The 18,516-nt window shown below is 44.8% G+C and overlaps 1 protein-coding gene across 5 annotated transcripts in view; it reads left to right on the forward strand.

Moving 5' to 3' along the window:
• Window positions 1-18,516, forward strand: part of SEMA5B (semaphorin 5B) — a 254,481-nt gene that overhangs the window by 62,243 nt on the left and 173,722 nt on the right. For all 5 annotated transcript variants that reach the window (XM_032189713.1, XM_032189716.1, XM_032189717.1 and 2 more), the window contains exons 2-3: window positions 7,619-7,842; window positions 17,328-17,388. The gene's annotated coding sequence lies outside the window, so the exon portion shown is untranslated. The remainder of the gene's footprint in view (window positions 1-7,618; window positions 7,843-17,327; window positions 17,389-18,516) is intronic.

An 18,516-nucleotide genomic window follows, 5' to 3' on the forward strand; every position in this document is an offset into this window, starting at 1 on the left:
GCTCTTGACGTGCTCTTCCTGTGCTCTTGCACAGGAAAGCTTGGGACGCATTGCTGTGAGTTGCAGCAAAATAACAGGAATTTCACAAAACTGATAGGCAATATGGTGATGAGCCATTTATGATGAAGTGCCTCAACGTATCCAGATCATTTTGAACATTTTGTTTCTTCAAGCCAATGTCAAGATCTTTCTGTATCCTGCAATCTGGAGCTCATTAAGTGCATGACGCATGGAAAACTGTGTTTGCCTCTTAATACTGGAATAGTGGGGAAAACAAGTTCTTAACCCCATTTCGTGTCGGACACCTTCTGCATTCCAAATTCAATCCGTCTCATACACATGTGCTCACTATCTCTAGGTGTGAATATGAAAGGCAGGCTCTGTGCAAAAACCTCCCCTTGTCAACACTTGCTTGAAGGTAAAAGGACAAAATACAGAAGCCGCAGCGCTCCATCCGCCTGTCATGGCCTGAGAGATGGAAATGCCCCCGTGCTGCCAATGTTACAAACGGGTATTGCTCCGGAGGGAGATATTGAAGGATGCAGTGCATTTCAGAGTTTGTTGTTGTCTGCTTCAAAGTGAGGAGAGAATCAATAATTTGTTAGCCTGTTAGCTGATGGCTTGTCCGTGTGCCAGCTCCGGTGCCCTCCAGGAGAAGCTGCCAAAGTGACCGAGGGAGGAGAGAGGGATGTGAATCTCACAAGTCATTTTCCTGAGACGCTTACGTGGGAATCCTTTAGAGCCTCTCAGTAAGGACAGAGACCTTTGCAGGCTCAATTTCTGTTTGAGCAATTCCTTTTGAGGTCAGTAGACCCAATGCTGGTGTCTTTTTACCTCAATGGGATTTGATTTTCCTTCTTTCACATCCTGGAGGGGAAAGAGCCCCCAGGCTGGCACCAACACCCCCACCTTGTATTTTTAATTGTGACACAGTCCCTTGAAGCCATAAGCAGTGTCACACATAGGAGCAGGTCAGAGCTGGGGTGCTGGTTTCTGCTATCCTCCAGCTGCCTTCCCCTTGTGTTGTTGTAGCAAAACCCCATAACAGGCCCTCGTCACTGCTTTGCGAATTATGGGATGCCAGCAGTGTCCTCAACAGAGATTTCTCCTGCCTGTCATTTTTTTCCCCTCTTCCCCTCTGCAAGTTCAAATGTGTCTCCTTTGTAATGGATTCAGCCAAAAGCTTGTGCCTCTTTATTAACCTTCAAATAAGGGTCCTCCAGCTGAGGGAAACACAGTTCTGCAGGGCTTGTGGTGTAAGAGTCACTGCTGGTGTCACGCAGCTGTTTAACGTCCTGGAAATGGGGCTGCTGCTTTTTGCTTTTCGTTTGGTTTGAGGCTTTTTTGTTTGTGGTAAAGAGATGTAAGTCGTTCCTTTTCTGCCTTCTGCTGAGTGACTTATAAATGGCCTGTGCAAAGTTGGCTCTAGAAATTACAATCAGAAAAATATATAGACTGTTGTGTTGTTTTTATGGATCCCAGTTCATGATACGGGGGAGATTCCATTATAAACTTTCATTAAAAATAAAGGAGGAACACTAAAAATTCTGCTGCTGATCCAGGGAAAGTAAAACTTCGTCAACTGAGCCATCTTATACTTTATTCCCTGCTGTTTATCTAAAGCACATTTCTTACATCCAATAGATTTGTACCTCTGGCAGCTTCTATCTCCACGAGTTTAAGAGCCTTTGACTAATGAAGACCAGAGAGATTTCTGCCACGCTGCCACAGCCCCACTGAAGGAATCATTTCCAAGCGGTTTGCTCTCCGGGGGCACATAAGGCCAAAATTAAAAATAACTAGCTAAATAAATAAGCGCCTGTGTACATATACATAGATGTATTTAGATGTTCAGATTATACTTATATACATATGTATAAGTTTGTGTAGAAAACCCCTTAGCTCCAAGCAGCTTCGGGGGGCAGAGCATGCGTACAGCAACACGGTCTGCTAGGCGGGTCTCGGCCGTGTTACAAGCTATTTGCAAATTAATCGTGGAAGAAATCTAAGCGGTCTGATCCTACGGGTGAATAAATGTGTGTGTTTGTGGGAGCGCATGTGCACGCATGCAGAAAGGGGCTGCGAGGGAGGCCTGCGCTTGAGCTGCTCAGACAAGTTTTGTTGCTTCGGCCCATTGGTGCCGGGTTGAAATAGGGGAGCTGATCCTATTAAGGTGGCTCAGAAATGGCTTTCCAAAATGGCTTGTGTTCCCACACTCATTTGTTTCCTTGATTCACTTCAAAATCTGTTCCCCTTGCATTTACACAGAGGCACTGAAGGATGTGTTGTTACCCTGTGGTTTTCTGAGACAAAAGGTGGTTTGGGGTCTGGATCAGAGATGGATTTACGGGGAAAGCAAGCAAGCCAGAAAGTGGCTGTATGAACATCACATGTGGAAAGTGAGAAGGTATATGCTTGTGAAAGAATGCCTCGAGTTAAACAAATATCCACATGAAGGCAGAGGTAGCTCGACTGAAACGGCTGTGCTCCCTGTGCTGATGTTGGCCGGGGCCTGACTCCACAACAAGTGGGAGTGCAAACACCCGCACCAAATCCTGGCCATTCACATTGAGAAGAGCATACACGTGCTTCATCCTGGTGTGGCAGCATGGGCCAGAGCCTGTTGTTCACCTGCAAACCTGGTTTCAGCAGGGCCTAACTTGTGTAGGGGTGTTTGTGGTGCCACAGGGGCAGAGCCTCTTCTGAGGCCTTCAGTGAGCGTACCCCGCATGTGAGAGATGCAGGGCGAGAGCAGCCAGGCTTGTTCATGGACAGTAACAAAATGTCTCCTGTTTTAGCGTGATGTGTCTGGGAAGAGCAGAGCCGGGCCTGAGGTCTGAAGCTGGGCTTTGTCAGGACAAGAAATCCATTACTGTGCTGTCGGTGAGAGCCTGCCTGTGGCATCGTGCACCAAGATGGTGCTGTCAAGTTCGGAAAGTAATCACCAGGGGTAGATGACAACATGAAAAGAGATGCGAGTGGGAATGAATTTAGCCAACTTCATCTAAAGAAGTGTTTAATGGCAGGATGATCATCATAAAGGCCATTTAGTAGCAGGAAGAGGAGATGACACGTAATACATGTAGTAAGTAGCACAAAGAACAATGAATGCAATTTAATAAAGGGCAAATTCAAACTGGAAATGAGGCTAAACTTTTGGATGGTTCAGGGCAGGCAGAAAGGGAAATCATTTGCTTAATGAGGTAGTTATGACAAACTAGGTAGAAATATTCTGGTTTCCGAATTCAGCAAGCATGGAATTGAATCTTTCCTGCGTGACACAGTGGGTTCGGCCGGGCAGGCCGGCGGTGCTCTGTCAGCCTTGGCCGTCGTGACCATTAGTCGCATTAATAATCCATGTTGGAATAAAGGCACTACAGCAGCAGCATTACATGTGGAGCATCCTTCCTTCATCTGTAGCAGTGAAGAAAGAAATCAGATTGTGGTTTTTTTGTGGCTTCACAGTAAGAAACAAAAAAAAAAGTTAAGTGTGCTGCGCTCGTACTAGCAGAGATCTGAGGACCACAGGGAGATTTCCAGCCCCACAGCATTGGTACCTGGTCACAGCCGTGTTGTGGCGTGGCTGCTGGGGATGTTTCCTAGGGCTGCACGGGTGCCTGGCCCTCCCTGCATTGCAGGGCCAGCTGGATGCCCCCGAGGAATTTCTTCAAACCCCGGCCCTTGTATTCCACTCCGGCTGCTGCCTCGAAGCAGAGCTGACCTGATGGCTGGTAGTGATGCAGCGGTTGATCTTAATTAACCACCTACAGATCTCCCTGCTCCGAATGTGCTCATGCCCTCCTGCCTGCTACGGCTCTTTATTAGGAGCATGTCTGAAAACAGCCTCGAGTCTGTGTTGCTGCGAATGCTTTAGGAAAAAAAGAGGCCATAAATGCATGCTGCCAGAGCCTCGCAGCTGAGGCGAAGTGGCCCAGATGTATTGCTGGTGTGAACGTAGTGAGATGAGGGAACAGTGCAGGAACCAATACTGGTGTTTGAAGCAGAGAGCCCAGGATGATGAAGAAAAGTGGTGAACAAAAATGTTAATCTCTTTGTGGCGCAAATATACAGTTGATGTTCCTGGCCATATTTTAAATACATTGAAAGGCCTGAAGTACCTAATTAATGAGGTTTCATAGGGATCCCAATTAACCACTAATGGTCACCAACTGCAGTGTCTGAAAATGAAGTGAAATGAGGGGATTCCGTGCGTGGAAACCGCTTGTATTGTCCAACACAGCTGATGATCGCCGTGCTTAAGTAACTGAATTCTCATAAGGATTTGAGCTGCTTGAAAATAAATGCAATTTCTTCAGGACCTTGATAGTGATCAGGAAGTGAATGTAAAACTGTGATCTCATGTAATTTGGAAAGTTAATGTAATAATCTGATTGGCAGAGCTTGCTAGGCATCTAACTGTATACTGAAAAGGAAAAAAAATTGTAAGGCATGGATCTGTGCCAACAGCAATGGAGGTGGAGAAGACAGTCGATTTTATTCCATAAATCATCTGAGATGAAAATGGGTGGTGTCCCAAAGAGAAATAAAACAGAGTGCTATTTGCGAAGAAAATAGGTCAGTCTAAATAAAAGCGTTGGTTGTTACATGCTACAATAGATATATGTTGGAGAGCTGGTTGGAAAATTAATTTATTCCTGTAAAAACATAGCTCTTATAGAAGTCTTTCTTCAAGCTTTGAGATTTTCTTTGGAAAAAAAAAAGTATTTTATATTTATATATATATACATATCAGTTTCCATCTACCAGGAAGTTTCAGATGGAAGCCTGGTTTCTGGTCAGTTTTTTTCTCCCCCATGCAAACACATGCTGGCAGGATTAGGTGTCTGTACTGGAGTGGACGTTGCTCCCTCTAGAGCAGAAATGAATCCCTTTTTACAACCCATCGTGTTTTGTCTCTTGGTTCTGCTTTGTCCTGGGCTGGACGTATGGGTTTTCCTACCTGTTAGCTCTGTGTCCCCATCATGAGTTTCCAAGCTTTGGTTTCCAAGTTTCTGTTCCAGTTGCATGTTTGTAAGGTGCTCTAAGGGCTTATCATACCAGATCTTCTCTACTCTTTGCAGACAAGCTTAAAATTAGCAATAAAGTGTTCGGTGATGTTCAGTGAAAGCCATGACAGAAGTTGCACAAGCAGTAATTGTCAAGGAAAGAAGCCGTACAGACTGAGGAAAGGAGACACAAATTGTCAAGAGCGAGTGCAAGGCACATTTTTCTGAAATAACTCATCTTTTTGGCTGGGGTCAGAGAACAACAATCTCAGATTTAATCCGTCCCTCGCATGAATCGCTGAAGTTGTTGAATAATAACCCATAAAATGTATATTAGCAGAGTTGTGCCAGGACCCTAGGAAAGGTAATGCTCCCTGGGTGTTTTGTGGGAATGTTTTGGACCTACATAGCACATTACCAGCATTCATCAAGTAATACACAGCACGCTTTGACTAACTGGGGAAGTTGAGTTGTCAGCAGGAGGTCAGAGAAGATGATCTTTTGGTTCCTTCTTGCCCTAACATCTCTGAATAGCAGCAGTAGATGCCCCTAGTGATGCTCACAGAGCACGCGCGTGTTTGCTCTGAGTTGCAGGAGGCTGCGTGATCAGCATGCCGACAGGCGCTGCGCTGCTACAAGGTGGAAGCGTGGCTGTTTCAGAATCTGTTGGGGTATTTTATATCGCTTAGGCAGGTGGGTGTCGTGACACTAGAAAGCAGAAAGTTGGCTGGCAATATGCTGCTGGTTGCAGGTCATTATTTAAGGTATGGGTATGTGCATCTCTCTGAATAGCCGGTGCCTTTGTGGCTTAGACTTCTGGCTGAGATGTGGAAGACAAATACTGGAGGCTGCGGTTAAATTAGGCAGCGTGGAGAGTTATACTTCAAGCTTTTAGGCTGGGACGTCGGGTTCCTGCTTGGGGGTTCAGATGTGAGGTTGTCTTTCCCTAGAAGGTCTCATTTTTATTCCCATGTGGAATGGGAGACGCTCTGTGGAATGAGAAAAGTTGTCTGTGTTGCTGAACTCTGAGCTTGTTTCCTGTATCTTCACCCCTTTAACTGGGTGTCAGTCGCCTTTTTCTTGGTTAGATACCATAGACCAATTCCCATCTCTGTTCTGGGTCTGCAGTTGAGCAGAGCAGTTCATCACCAAGGGAAAATAAGTCTTTCTTTATAACTGCTTCTCTTCATTTTATCTCGGCTTGTCAGTGTCTGGCAGATTCTCCATCCTTTACGCCATTCCTCTGCAGCTCACTTCACAGAGCAGTCATTAGCTCTGCATATAGGGCAGGCAGGGGGAATTCGTTGCTTCCCTGAAGTTTCATTCACTCTTTCTTGGGTTGCCTTTGGACTTTATATTCTTTGTAGGCTGAAAAGGGCTGGGTACTGCTCTGAATTTGGTCTTCGCTTTGTATATTCTTAATGCTTCTAATTACTGCTAGACTGGACTGACCTAAAGTGGTATTGTAACTGTGCCTGATGTTTCTGTTCAGAAAACATAATGCTGGCATTTGAATCTCATTTTGTGAAGTTTGCTTGTACTGTTTAGAACAATTTGAGGAGATTTACAATTGCTTGTTTTGTAATACAGCCACGAAGAATTAAGGGAAGGCTTTAAAAGTAATCTCTCTTTTCCTCCAGCCAAAGAAACACTGTTATGTTTTCATCTGTCATCTTTTTTAGGGTCATGGTTTGGTCTCTCCCATGTTGCACTTGATGGGCATATATAAGTGCTGCATCTGAGTAGTTCGCAGAGGAATTTGGCACTTTGATTTCTAAATACAGTGCCAAACGTGCAGAGAGAACAGCGGAGCTTGGTTACAGTGGAGTCTATGCAAATATGGGAATTACATTTTCAGGAAAAATGACTATGAGAAGAGAAGGCTTAGAAATCGATTGCAATTAAAGTTGTAACTGGCTTGGTGCTGGAGATGGATAGCTGCTAGCTTTGGATATTTGCTAGCTAGGCAGAAACTCAGAAAATTGTGTTTTCTGAGAGCAGAGATGCAGAGGAAAGATGGCTTTATGTTTAAGGCTCTACACTGGGGCTCAGCAAATTGACTTCCCTTCCTTTCCTGGCTGCCTCAAAGGATGCCTCTGTAGTCCTGGGGATGATTACAAACTTTTTACCATATGTTTATGCTGCCTCTAAGTGATCTGGAGCCTCGTTTTAGTTGGGGTTCATAAAATTCTAGCCTACCAAATAATATTTACTTACTAGTCTCTACCAGAAAGTAAACATTCTTTGGAAAAACTAAACTGAGTCACGTTTATACTGAACAGGGATTCTGTGCTCTAGGCAGTGATTGATGACAAATAAGGCCTTGGGAGATGATGACTATATCAGGCTGGATGCTCAGACCAGGCATGGGATCATTAAAGTTTCTTCAAAAAATGCTGGGGGGGGAGGAAGAAGGGAGAAGGGGAGGAGATGCTGACCATGAGGGCCACGGGCTATTTTCCCAAGGTCCCATAACTCAGGAGAGAGGAAGGGCCTGACAGAATCAGAGAACCTTCCTCAAAGGGGACTTTATAACATCATTAGTGTATTGGCCAAATTCAGGCACACTTCAATATTAACAAAGGATTTTTTTTTTTAATTTTTATTTTTAGATAAATCATCTGCAAACGAGTTTATGAGAAAAATAGAAGGAAGAAGGCCAAAGAGGCATGCCAGAGAAGGAAGCTTGCAGAGTCCAAGGGGTTCAGAGAAGACTGCAGTGGGACTGCCTCTGAGAGGGAGCGTTTACATCACTAATTCTTGAAGGGCTTACCTTCTGGGACTCTGAGCTTGGATTGCTGCCGCAACGTTTGTCTGGGACTTGGCCTCTGGGCTGGTGAGTTAGTGATGGAGTGATACACGTCTCATGTGCTGAAACATGATGTTTTCAGGTTGCTCACTGTGAGGAGTTTTGGTGTCTGATCCTTCTGTTTCTCCTGCTCCAGTGAGGACAGGATGTGTCATGCAGCAAAGAAGGCAAAGGATCACAGACATTAGATAAAGGGTTTTCCAAATGCCTCAGGGCTCTCTTAACACTGTCATCATTGGACTCAATGGGACTTTCTCCCCTGACTGTTGGGAGCAGGGATCTTGTATTTCAGCCTGTAAAGTAGGTAGATTTCGGCAATCATTTGGATACAAAACATGTATATATGTCTGCTGCAGTGCAGGGAGGTGATGCAGCTTTTGCAGATGCTGTTTAGCGGTAGGAAAGCAGTACATTAGCAAGGTAGGTCAAATCCAGCCCCTAGTTATACCAGTTCAAATACAGAATAATGCTGTTGGTGTGTTTAGCCAGAATTTGTTGTTAAACAGATCCCTTCATTTTGCATTCACTCAGTAGAGGTGCATGTGATTGCACTGCGGGCAGGGGAGCGATGAATGGAACCTGATTAGTTTGCTCCTAGAATGTATCCCAGAGAAAGTAAATAGCATTGCAAAGGGTTAGCTTTGCAATATTGCTTTTCCACTGTAGCATTACAAGAATGTGCTATTTACCGTTTGTGCCCAGTTTGTGCTGTCTGAAACCAGGGAAAGTGTCCACTTTGGAGAAGTTGGAGCTTCTGTCTGGAACAAAACAAACCAAAAATTTTAAATTTCCTTACGGAAAACGGATTTTTGATTTTAACAGAGGAATAAAACGGTTCCCTCTGTTTTTGTAGAATGATGGACCCAACACAGAATTTGCCAGGATAAGCAATTTGGTCCCATCTTGGTGATTCATTTCCCTTTGGAAAGGGCAAAGGCATATAAGTCCACATAAAGTTGCTCCAGGGGAAACAGCAGCCTGGGAGTCCTCTGAGAAAGAGGAGGCATGAAGGAGCCACAATCTGATGGTTCCATTTGCAGAGAACTGTCCACGGAGGGGTGTTCAGTAATCCCCAGAAAGCCCGCTCTTAAAAGCCCACTGCTGTCTTAATTTAGAGCTGATTGATTGCATACTGGGGATCCTAGAAGCCCTGTGACTTTGATCTTAAAATCTGCTTGGGCTTCCAGTGCTGTGCCTTGTGGCACGGCTGCTGCAAGCCTGGGGTTGTTGGCCTGGAGCTGCCGGTGCTGGGACAGCGCAAGCCCCGTTACCTGTCCCCCAGACACGGGGCTCTCAGAGACAAACGGGACAAGCTCGGTTACCTCACACCTCTTTTTAATGGACCTGGCAAAACCAAAAGAGCAGCTGTGCCAATATATCAACCTTTACTGACAGAAGAGAGTCATGTCAGAAGTGCTGTGGGCAAATCTACTTACAGCATCTGGGGGCTGCTTTAGGAACAGCACAACGAGCAAACCTTTGCTCAGCGGGTTGCACGTCTCTGGTCCTCATTGTTCTGACTGGTGCTCAGCAGCTGTACCCTTTGGAGAAGCAATAGGCATTTTCTTTGACCAGAGATGTTTGCAGCTGTCTCCTGTCTCCCCTTGAACTCTTTTCATATTCATATTTTCATTGCTAATGAGAGTCTTGACTATATGCTAAAAAGATCCTCCATCCCTTCCAATTTCTCTTGGAATAGCTAAAGACAAAAGAAGTAATGAACTAAAGCTCCCTCTGAGTCTTTGACTCATCCAATCACCCAAATTAATCAGTGTTAGAGAGGAGTGTGCTGCTCGGTGTGACCACCCAAGGCGCTCTGTCTGACTCCATGACTTCGGTTGCTTTGTCTCAGTATCACAGCACACATACGGTGCGAGATTGTGCTCTGTCCTCAGGTGCCCGCCACGCTTACCCGAGGTAATCAAACCGAACGCGGGCGAGAGGCAGCTACAACAGAAAATAACTTCCAGGCAGCTGTAGGCTTGGCGTAGGCCCTTTACGATCAAATTTTCACCTCCAGTGTAAATCCAACAAAGGAAAGAGTGTGCATGTATGTAGGCACACACCTGTTGGAAGCAGAATGTAAACCTAATTGTTTTCAGCCCGTATCCCCAGCCAGCCTCTGTGACCTCCTAGGTACGCATGCATGCTCATGGAGACAGCCTTAAATGAATACTGCTGGCTGCGCGTGCAATAGGCAGGAGTGAGAAGTGCCTGGCTCCAGTAGAAAAATGGCCAACAGTGGTGGGTAGCATCTGGGGGCCAGACTGGCCCGTAAGTCGGGGTTCCTCTCTTCCCCCCAGCTGTGCCACTGACTTGCTGTAAAACCTTCCCAATCACTCAGGTGAGCGAACCTCTGGAGGTTCAATTCTGCTTTGGTAAATCAGGAACAAGGATTCCTTTCAGCTGTGCCTCCCTAGCAGTGATTGAGCTGTGCTGACAGGCACTAAGGCAGTCTTCAGGGAGCAGCAGCGCTGAGGTTGCTCTAGTGAGCATTTTGTGCTAGGGGAAGAATGGATCCTTACCATATTCAATCAGTAATCTCTGGGCATGTATACCCCCACTTCTACATTAAATACTCTTAGCGATTTAGGGATTTACTGTGTCTTTCCCTCTTTTATTTATCTCACATTCCCATCAAAAGGAGCTTAATTTTAGGCCATGATAAAACTTTTTAAGCACACTTTTACTGGATAAAGTCATTAAGAAATCTGCACTTTTTTTTTTTTTTAAATAGTGACCCCATTCTTGCTTTCTGAACTATCTTGACTTTTTTTAAAAGGGAAGCAATAATGAATTTCCATATGGGCTATACCCTGTAAAAAGATTATCTCCATTTATTCTTTTTATAAAGTTTTCAGAAGGGAAGGCACTGTCCCAATGCACAGAAGCAATTTTTCTTTTCAATGGATACTGTGACTCAAATCTAAACCTTTGCTCTCAGAGGAACACTTTTCAAATGTTTACTTACTGCTTGATTCCTGATAGGCAGGCTGGAAAAAAATCAGATGAGGTGTTGCTCCTGAAAGTTATACTGCTTTATATTGTTTGAAAGGCAGAGATTGAGCTGATTTGTCTAGCAGCTTGCCTTTTCTCAGCTGGGGGAAAGAGTTCTTTTGTAGCTCAGGCTTTTATCAACAGTCCAGTAAAAGTGTTTTATATATATACATAAAAAACATACACATTTATATAGAGCCTTTCATCTTGATGGTTCCAAAGTAGTTGAAAATTTGTCAAATAATTTGTCAACTACTTTCCTCAAAAGTTATCTCTAACTTCAGCACAAAACCGGAGGTATTTCTGTGCTGGCTGAAGCTATTTTTGCTACTAATAGCTTATTAAAGTAACCATCAGAGTTGTAACGCATGGATTACAAAATTTTAAACTAAGAATTTTTGAAACTTTTTCCTAATCATGTAAGAGGATTTAATCAAACGTGAAGCTGCTTTCTTGTTACAGTGAGGCTGGGGGGAGCTGGGGCACGAGGTGTGCTGAGCAGGAGAGGATCTGCACTGTGTGTTTGTGGTGGGTAACCGGGGAAAAAAAAAAAGATAAATAATACAGTGCTGAAGACAAAACCAGGGTCGTGGAAAGATCCCCTTTTGACAGATGCTTGGTGACAAATTCCTCTTCTGCAGCACAGCTGGAACAGATTGGTGTGTATGGGTGAAAACTGTGTGAACAAACAGGGATGCCTGTCCCCCTCTGCTACCCCCTCACCCATCACGGGCTTGCCAGGAGAGGATTTCTGCCTGGGGCTGGTGGTGCTCCTCACAACCATTTGCCCTTTACCTCACTGGTGACACCATGACCTTCCTTGGAGACTTAAAACTGAGCAGCATTTGCCTCTCCTGGAAGGGCTCTGCCTTCACACGTCCCCCGTGCTCGCTCTGCCTCCGTAAGGCTTCGTCACAGGATCCTCTTGGCTGCTGAACCTTTTCCTTGTGCAAGTCGCTGGCTACCTCACGAGCAAACGTGAGGTAGCCAGCGTGACTAAGGTGACTTAGGTGACTAAGGTGACTTGCAAGGTGACTAAGGGATTCGTGCTGGGATCCACGGCAGAAGCGTGTTAATGGAGTCAAGTGCTATTTGTTGGCTCCAGTGCATTTCACTGCGCCTTGGCGCACTCGTGCTTCCTGTATGAAACTTGGCTGGAGGAGTCAGAACTGCAAGACATCATCCCAAATTCCAGCTGGGATGTGTAACTTGGCTACATGACACTCTCCCCTCTTTGCCCCCCTTAGCCACTTCCCATGTTAAATAGTTTCTCAGGACTCCAAGGGGAAGGGGGAGATGATCTCCAGGCAAATGATTCTGATAAGTAGAAAAAATGTGTAAATAAACTAGCCATGATTAATAGTAAGAAATTGTCACTTGTCTCACATGCCTGGAAGTTGTGGCTTGCTGAAATGACAGCCCTTGTCTTGCTGTTGCGGGGCTGGGATGCAGAGAGTGAATGCTGGGGGTGGGATTTATTTGACACATATTTTCAAACTGGGAAAAAAAAAAAAAAAAAAAAAGTGTGATTTATTTTCTTTTGCTGCAGCCTGCTCCCAATTTTCAGTTTACATTAATAGCTATGGGAACAGCAGTTCTTACTGCCATATACTTTAGCTATTAACACTGTGTCTGGTTTGACAGTGCATCTCTTAAATTTTTTTTTATTCCCTTGTGATCATAAAATATGTATCAGCCTTCCTTTTTAATCTCCTTTGGCATGTCCAGCTAGTTAATGTGCAACTTTCCTCCTTTAGGATTTGATTCTTCTAGCGTCATACACTTAACTAGAAGAAACAAACTGTCTACTAAAACTTCCTCTTGTTTGTTTGTTTATTTCTTTTTAAATTTTTTTTTAATTGGGAACTTGTTTGAATTCATATTTAATGGAATTATTTCTCCGGGAGCCCCTAACAGCTTTCTCCCCGAAATGTTTGTTTCATTGATATTTTAATTGCTGTAATAATCAGCATGCAGAATAAGAGGTCTTTCCCCTAGCTCAGTAAATCCATACTGGCTGAGTAAAGCATGTCTGTGATTTATGTGCAGATAAACAGCTTTGGATCCTGTCCAATCACTTCATCAGTTTTAATTCGGCTGCCTAATCAGTAGCAAACAGGAGGTTTTTTTTTTTTTTTTTGCTTTGTTTTGTTTTTAGCAAGGTGGGGGGTGCTAATAGAGGGTTTGGCATAGTCCCCAGAATGGCACAGATACTCCCCATTTCTCATCATGTTAGTGTCAAAGTCAGCTCTAACTTTCTGAAAGAGCTTATAAGAAGGGATGAGATGCCAAGGCCTGCCTTTAGGCTTTTGGTGGTATCTAAGGAACCATGCAGATATGCAGTCTGGAAAACAAGTCTGCTCTTATCTCATGATTTATAAAGGACATCCCTCGGATGCCTGAGAAACGTGGAAAGGCTCGTATGGAAGCAGATTTTATTTCCTGTGTGTGCTTAGGAGTTGATGCCTTCAAGATTAGTTTCTCAGCAATCAGGTTGCTGCTGTTGCTGTTTCCTAAAAGTCACGGTGACTTCAGTGCGGTCTGGGAGGCGGAGGTGCCTGCGGGGAGGCAGAGCAGCACCAGAGGGAGGAGGATCTTTCTCCCTCCCCTTCCCAGTTACATTGGGTAGGACAGACAGACCCTGGCATCCTGCTGGAACAAGCACCATCCTCTCTCCTCATCTGTGCTGCTGGCTGCAGTGTGTCAGGATGGGGATGGGGCAGGGTGCTGCTCACTGCTGCCATTTTCGTCTCCATTCCTGCCCTGCTGTGCTGCAGGTTGGATGCTTAATGCTCGATGATGAAGCACTGGGGTTTTGGGGACAAAAGCTGCACATACAGCTCTACAAGAGAACAGCTCCTCCTGCAGCTCTGTGCAGCTGAATAAGGGCAGGGTTGGTACGTCCCACTGCCACCTCTGCAGCTCCATCCTACGGGGTGCTGTGACACATGGACTGTGTGCACGGTGTTGTAAAGGCCAGGGTGATCCAGATGCCCCCAGACTGAGGCTCTTCTAACTTTGGGCTCAGGACCAGAGTTCCTGACCTCATTTTTATCTACCGTAAGCTAAGCAACTGCCTACTAACGATAAAACATTGGACCATTTACATTATTATCTGTTGGTGCCATGTGTCCAGAGGTGAAGTGTTCCCTGATTTATAAGCAGCCTCTGAAGGATTACAGAGAACAACCCCGTTCTGCTCACCAGATCTAGGGCAAGCAATATCACCCACAATAATAAAGCTTGCCTAAAAAACTTAGCAAAGTTTGACTAGCACACCATGGCTGGGTGTCTCTGAGCCTTGTTGGATGTCCTGGCTGCCCTCTATTTCCATGGGTAACCGTGCCTGGCCACTTCCCTTATGCTGGGAGGCTGCAGGAGATGTTAGATCACTGTTCTGGATTTATTTCTGCCTCCTTCATAGCAGCCCGTGCTGGTAAGCCAGTGGCAAGCTGGGGAAGCAGTGCTAGGCTGGGTGGCCACCACTGGGCCAGTTTAGGAGATGGGTGTGTTGGGAAGGAGAAGACATCAGTGTTGCTGCTCTATCTTCTTGGTGGTTTACATCATTGCCCAAATGAGACCCAACAGCTTTTTTTCCATTTCACATTAACCCCCACCAGCTCCATGTTTCATCATTACCAAGACCGTAAGGAAAATCCCAACCAGAGCTGTTAAATTCAAACTTTTTTTTTTTTTTTTTTTGGCTCAGCCTTAATTTCCTGCACACACCCATAGCTGCGGGGGCTTTAAATAGAGCTTTGAATCATGAAATTCGGAGAATTAGGCTGGGCTGGAGGGAAGGGCAGTAGACTGGGTTAGAGGCAGTTTGGGATCGGTTCGCAGTGCAGATGTGCGTGTCCCCAGGGACCTCGGGCGAGGTGTTTAATCCACCCGCCGTACTGGCCTTTGTCGGGCTGCAAAAGGGCAACAACACCTCCCCGCCTTAAACACGTTACGGGAGGGAAGAGATTCAGCTCCTGTAGTGGCTCTGGCACAGCTCCACCTCCAGTGTCACAGAACGTGAAGGTTTTTGGGGTGTCTGTGAGCGGTGTTGGGCCCGTGTCCTGCAGGGCCAGGGGAAGGCAGCGCGCTGGCATGGCCGGGGGACAAAATGGCGGCCGCGGCCCTGAGGTGCCAGCCTGGCCCAAATTAACGTGAAATGAACTTCCAGAGTCCCAAAAGTTTAAGACAATCCCGTCTATCGACTGCTTTAATGGAGAGGTAGGAATGGCTTCGTGCTGTAACCTGAGAGGGAATTCAAACATCTGACAAGTAATTTCAGGAGAAGGCTCAGTTTCCGGCAGATCAAAGGTGAGTGTAGGGGATCCTCTATTCTCTGGCCAGAAGGGAGCTGTTATGCTTAGCGTTTGGCAGTTTGTAGCCCAAAAATCCTGCTGGTGATCAAACCCAAGGGTTTCTGCTGTCCAGTGGCTTACATTTTAGAAGAGACTGCCAGTCCAGGGGGTTTGAGCTCACAGATGCATCTTACTTTCTTACAACCTGGTATTTTGGGCTCTGATCTGCCACTGGAGATATCACCAAAAAAAGGCATCACCACTGTTGTCATTTTAAAGAGTAAGAGAAAACTGGTAATGAGGGCTGAATCTTTTTGTGAGGTGATCCCTGGTGTTCCCATGGATTTCCCACCTTCAGGATTCAGCCTTGGCAGAAGCTGTGGAAACTTTCCCATCTTCAGCCCTCTCCTGTGACTGCTTCCACAGGGAAAGACCAACAGGAGAGGGAAGGAAATAGATAAGGGTGCATACATGGGTCACAGTCTTAAAATGTTTCAAGAAGGGACTGCAGGAGCATTTTCTGGATTAGAAAAATGTGATGAATGAGACTCCTCATAGAAAACAATTGCTGCAGTCCTCTTGGTGAACTGGGTGACTGGTTCTTCTCTTACTGCAGGTTTGCATTTTTCAGATGTTGCTATAATTGTGATTTTTCCTTTTCTTTTTTCTTCTTCCTTTTTGCAAGAATCACACTATGTACAAACCATTGTTCAAGTGTGATTTACCAGGGTGGTGACAGGTCTGCCTATGGCCTGTCCCTGAGCGTGACACCTTGGCCCCAGGAGCCCTCTGCTATGACACAAGGTTTTGGCACATCAGATTTTAGTTTCCCTGGAAAAACCATTTTGTCTTTTTAGAGCCTCCGCTCCTTGTGTGTGATGTAGAGCTAATAGCATGTGCTCCTTCTCAGGAGCACGGTGAGGATAAACCCATCTGGTTTGTGAATGCTCAGACATTGCTGTGATGGAAGCCATGTAAATATCTGGATAAATGATTTCAGTGAGATCGGCTGTCGAGCATAATAGGTAGCAGGGTCAGAGTCTATTCACAGTGAGTCATTTCTTACTGGCTGAGTGGGATCTGTGCTCACAAGCCATTGTGCAGAGACATCCTCTGAGTTTTGCTGTCTCTGTCTTTTCCCTGCCTACATGTTCAGCTCCTTGATCTCTTGCCTGGAAGTTCCAGGGGGCAGGGACAGCTGCGTCCAAGGGCTGCACAGAGCTTAGCACCAAGAGTTCAGGCACAGGGTAAGCTTTGGGGAGCTGCCACGATGCTGAGCTAAAAGATCTCTTATTAGAGAACAATCTAGAATTTAGCATACTTTGATATAATTTTTGCCTCTTTACTTTCACGGGGTTAAGATGGAATTGAGGGTTTTGGACCAGACAGATGGGTGGAAATAATGAAGATAACCTCTGAGATGTGAGTTTCTTGAGCAGATTTGTTCATTTTGTGCTTTGCTGTGGGATCAGCACCCTCAATGTTTCAAAGAGCAGGGATATTGCTCACAGCTAGCATGCTCACTGTCTGCCCTGCCAGGCTTGCTGTGAGACCTGGGGCAAAATGTGTAGGCAGCATTCACACCTCTTCATCTGGCTGCAGCTCATGGATTGACTTGAATGGTTTAAATAGGTCTTTACTAATCTGGATCTCTGACTACATCGGTGAGTAGTTCTGCTGACAGAACAGAGCATGCAATAAGCTCAGGCAGGGGTGAGTGATAAGGCGAGTAGATGAGTGGTGGAGACAGTAATCTCCCCACGCAGAACGCTGCAGTGGGGAAGGAGGTGTGTGCTCACAGCCTGCATTTCTCACTGGTGCATTTTCCCCTTGGAAACTGGGACGAGAGGATTCCTTGGCTCTCCTGGGAGGATGAAGTGGTCAGTAGTGTGCAGGCAGGGCTGCACAGTTTGTAGGTTAGATTGAGTGTGTTGAAATATTTATTGTTTTACAAACATTTGCTGCTAGCAAATCTGTAGGTTCAGATTTTTGCAGAAAGCAAACATGAAGAAAGAGGATTGCAGCTGAAGCAAGTTTTGAAACAAACTTCAGATGAGCATTAAGGAAAATTTTTACATTACTCCGTGGTTAAATTTAAATAATATGTTTGTTACATTTTGTTTCTAAAATCATGTCAAAATTTGACATTAAATTCTTTTCCCCATCAGAAGACATAATTGGAAATATCCATTGAAGACTTGCTTTCTGATGTTTCCACAGGTTACTAAGGATTTTCCCTGGTGCGTGACTTCGAATATGATACTTCAGTAATGCAGAGGCTGTAAGTATATAATATGATGTTTGCAACCCTTCTTTAACAGCTGTGTTTATACTGTTTCTAGATCTTTGCTAAACTTTGCTAGACTCTACCTTGCCATGAGCTTGCAAGAAAGTGGCTGGAAGAGGAGGACATGGTTCCAAAATGGATAGTGCCATTTTAGACACTTTGCTTTATGAGCTTAATGTTGTCTTATTTAAGAATTCCTATAATGGTTGTTTAATCTGCAGGAAGAAAGCCCAAGACATCTGTCTGTATTGCTGGAAATGCCACAAGTAGACAAAAATAAAAATACCTCATTAGAGTAGATGAGCAGTGAATAAAATGCAATGATACGTTACCAAAAGCTGGCATGGAGTTGGTTCCCAGGCACAGAACAAAGGCCAAAAACCTTATTTTGCTTGTGATAGCACTAATTAAAAAGGCCTATTAGAAGCTGAATGAATGAAATGGAGGCTGCTGCCCTGATCATGTAATTGTTGGCCATCAGTCACCTGGTGTCAGAGTTGGGTATCTGAGGAGTCTTATCACAGAGGGAAGCTTTTGTGCAATTCCTGGATTGAATTCCTGGATGTTTGAAAACAGTGCTATTTCTGTCTCTTCCTCAACTGTTCCCATATTTTCCTTAGGTGAATTAGTGAGCTGTGAATTTTGGTAGCGCTTTCCTGAATCCTGCATTGTTTTCCCTAATCAGTTCTCTCAGATCTGCTCAATCTCCATTTAATTCAGTCAGCTACTCAACATCCAAACCATTTGTAATAAAGAGAGTGCTAATTTTTCCTTTTATTTCAATTGTAGTTGATGGCTTTCGGCAGGTGTTATCATATAACTCAATCACCAGCCACTGGAATTTGTAATTTAATCAATAAAGGAGGCCATTTTTCTCAAGTAGATCAAAAGAGAAAGAACTCAAGGAAAATGCTCAGTAAAAGGAGAGTGAAGAACAAAACAAAGTGATAGGAACTGTGGTTTGCACTTAATAGCTTCACACCCTGGTGGCTATATCTGCCTGGCAAGCAGCAGGCAAAACAAATACCACTATTTTAGAATTAATGAGTGTAATGATTGTACCTATGCACTCATCTTGCAAAACCTAGAGGGAAAACTGTAGATGTAACTTACATTGCTAAG

The sequence above is a fragment of the Aythya fuligula genome, chromosome 6, assembly GCF_009819795.1.
Source record: "Aythya fuligula isolate bAytFul2 chromosome 6, bAytFul2.pri, whole genome shotgun sequence".
Lineage (NCBI taxonomy): Eukaryota > Metazoa > Chordata > Aves > Anseriformes > Anatidae > Aythya > Aythya fuligula.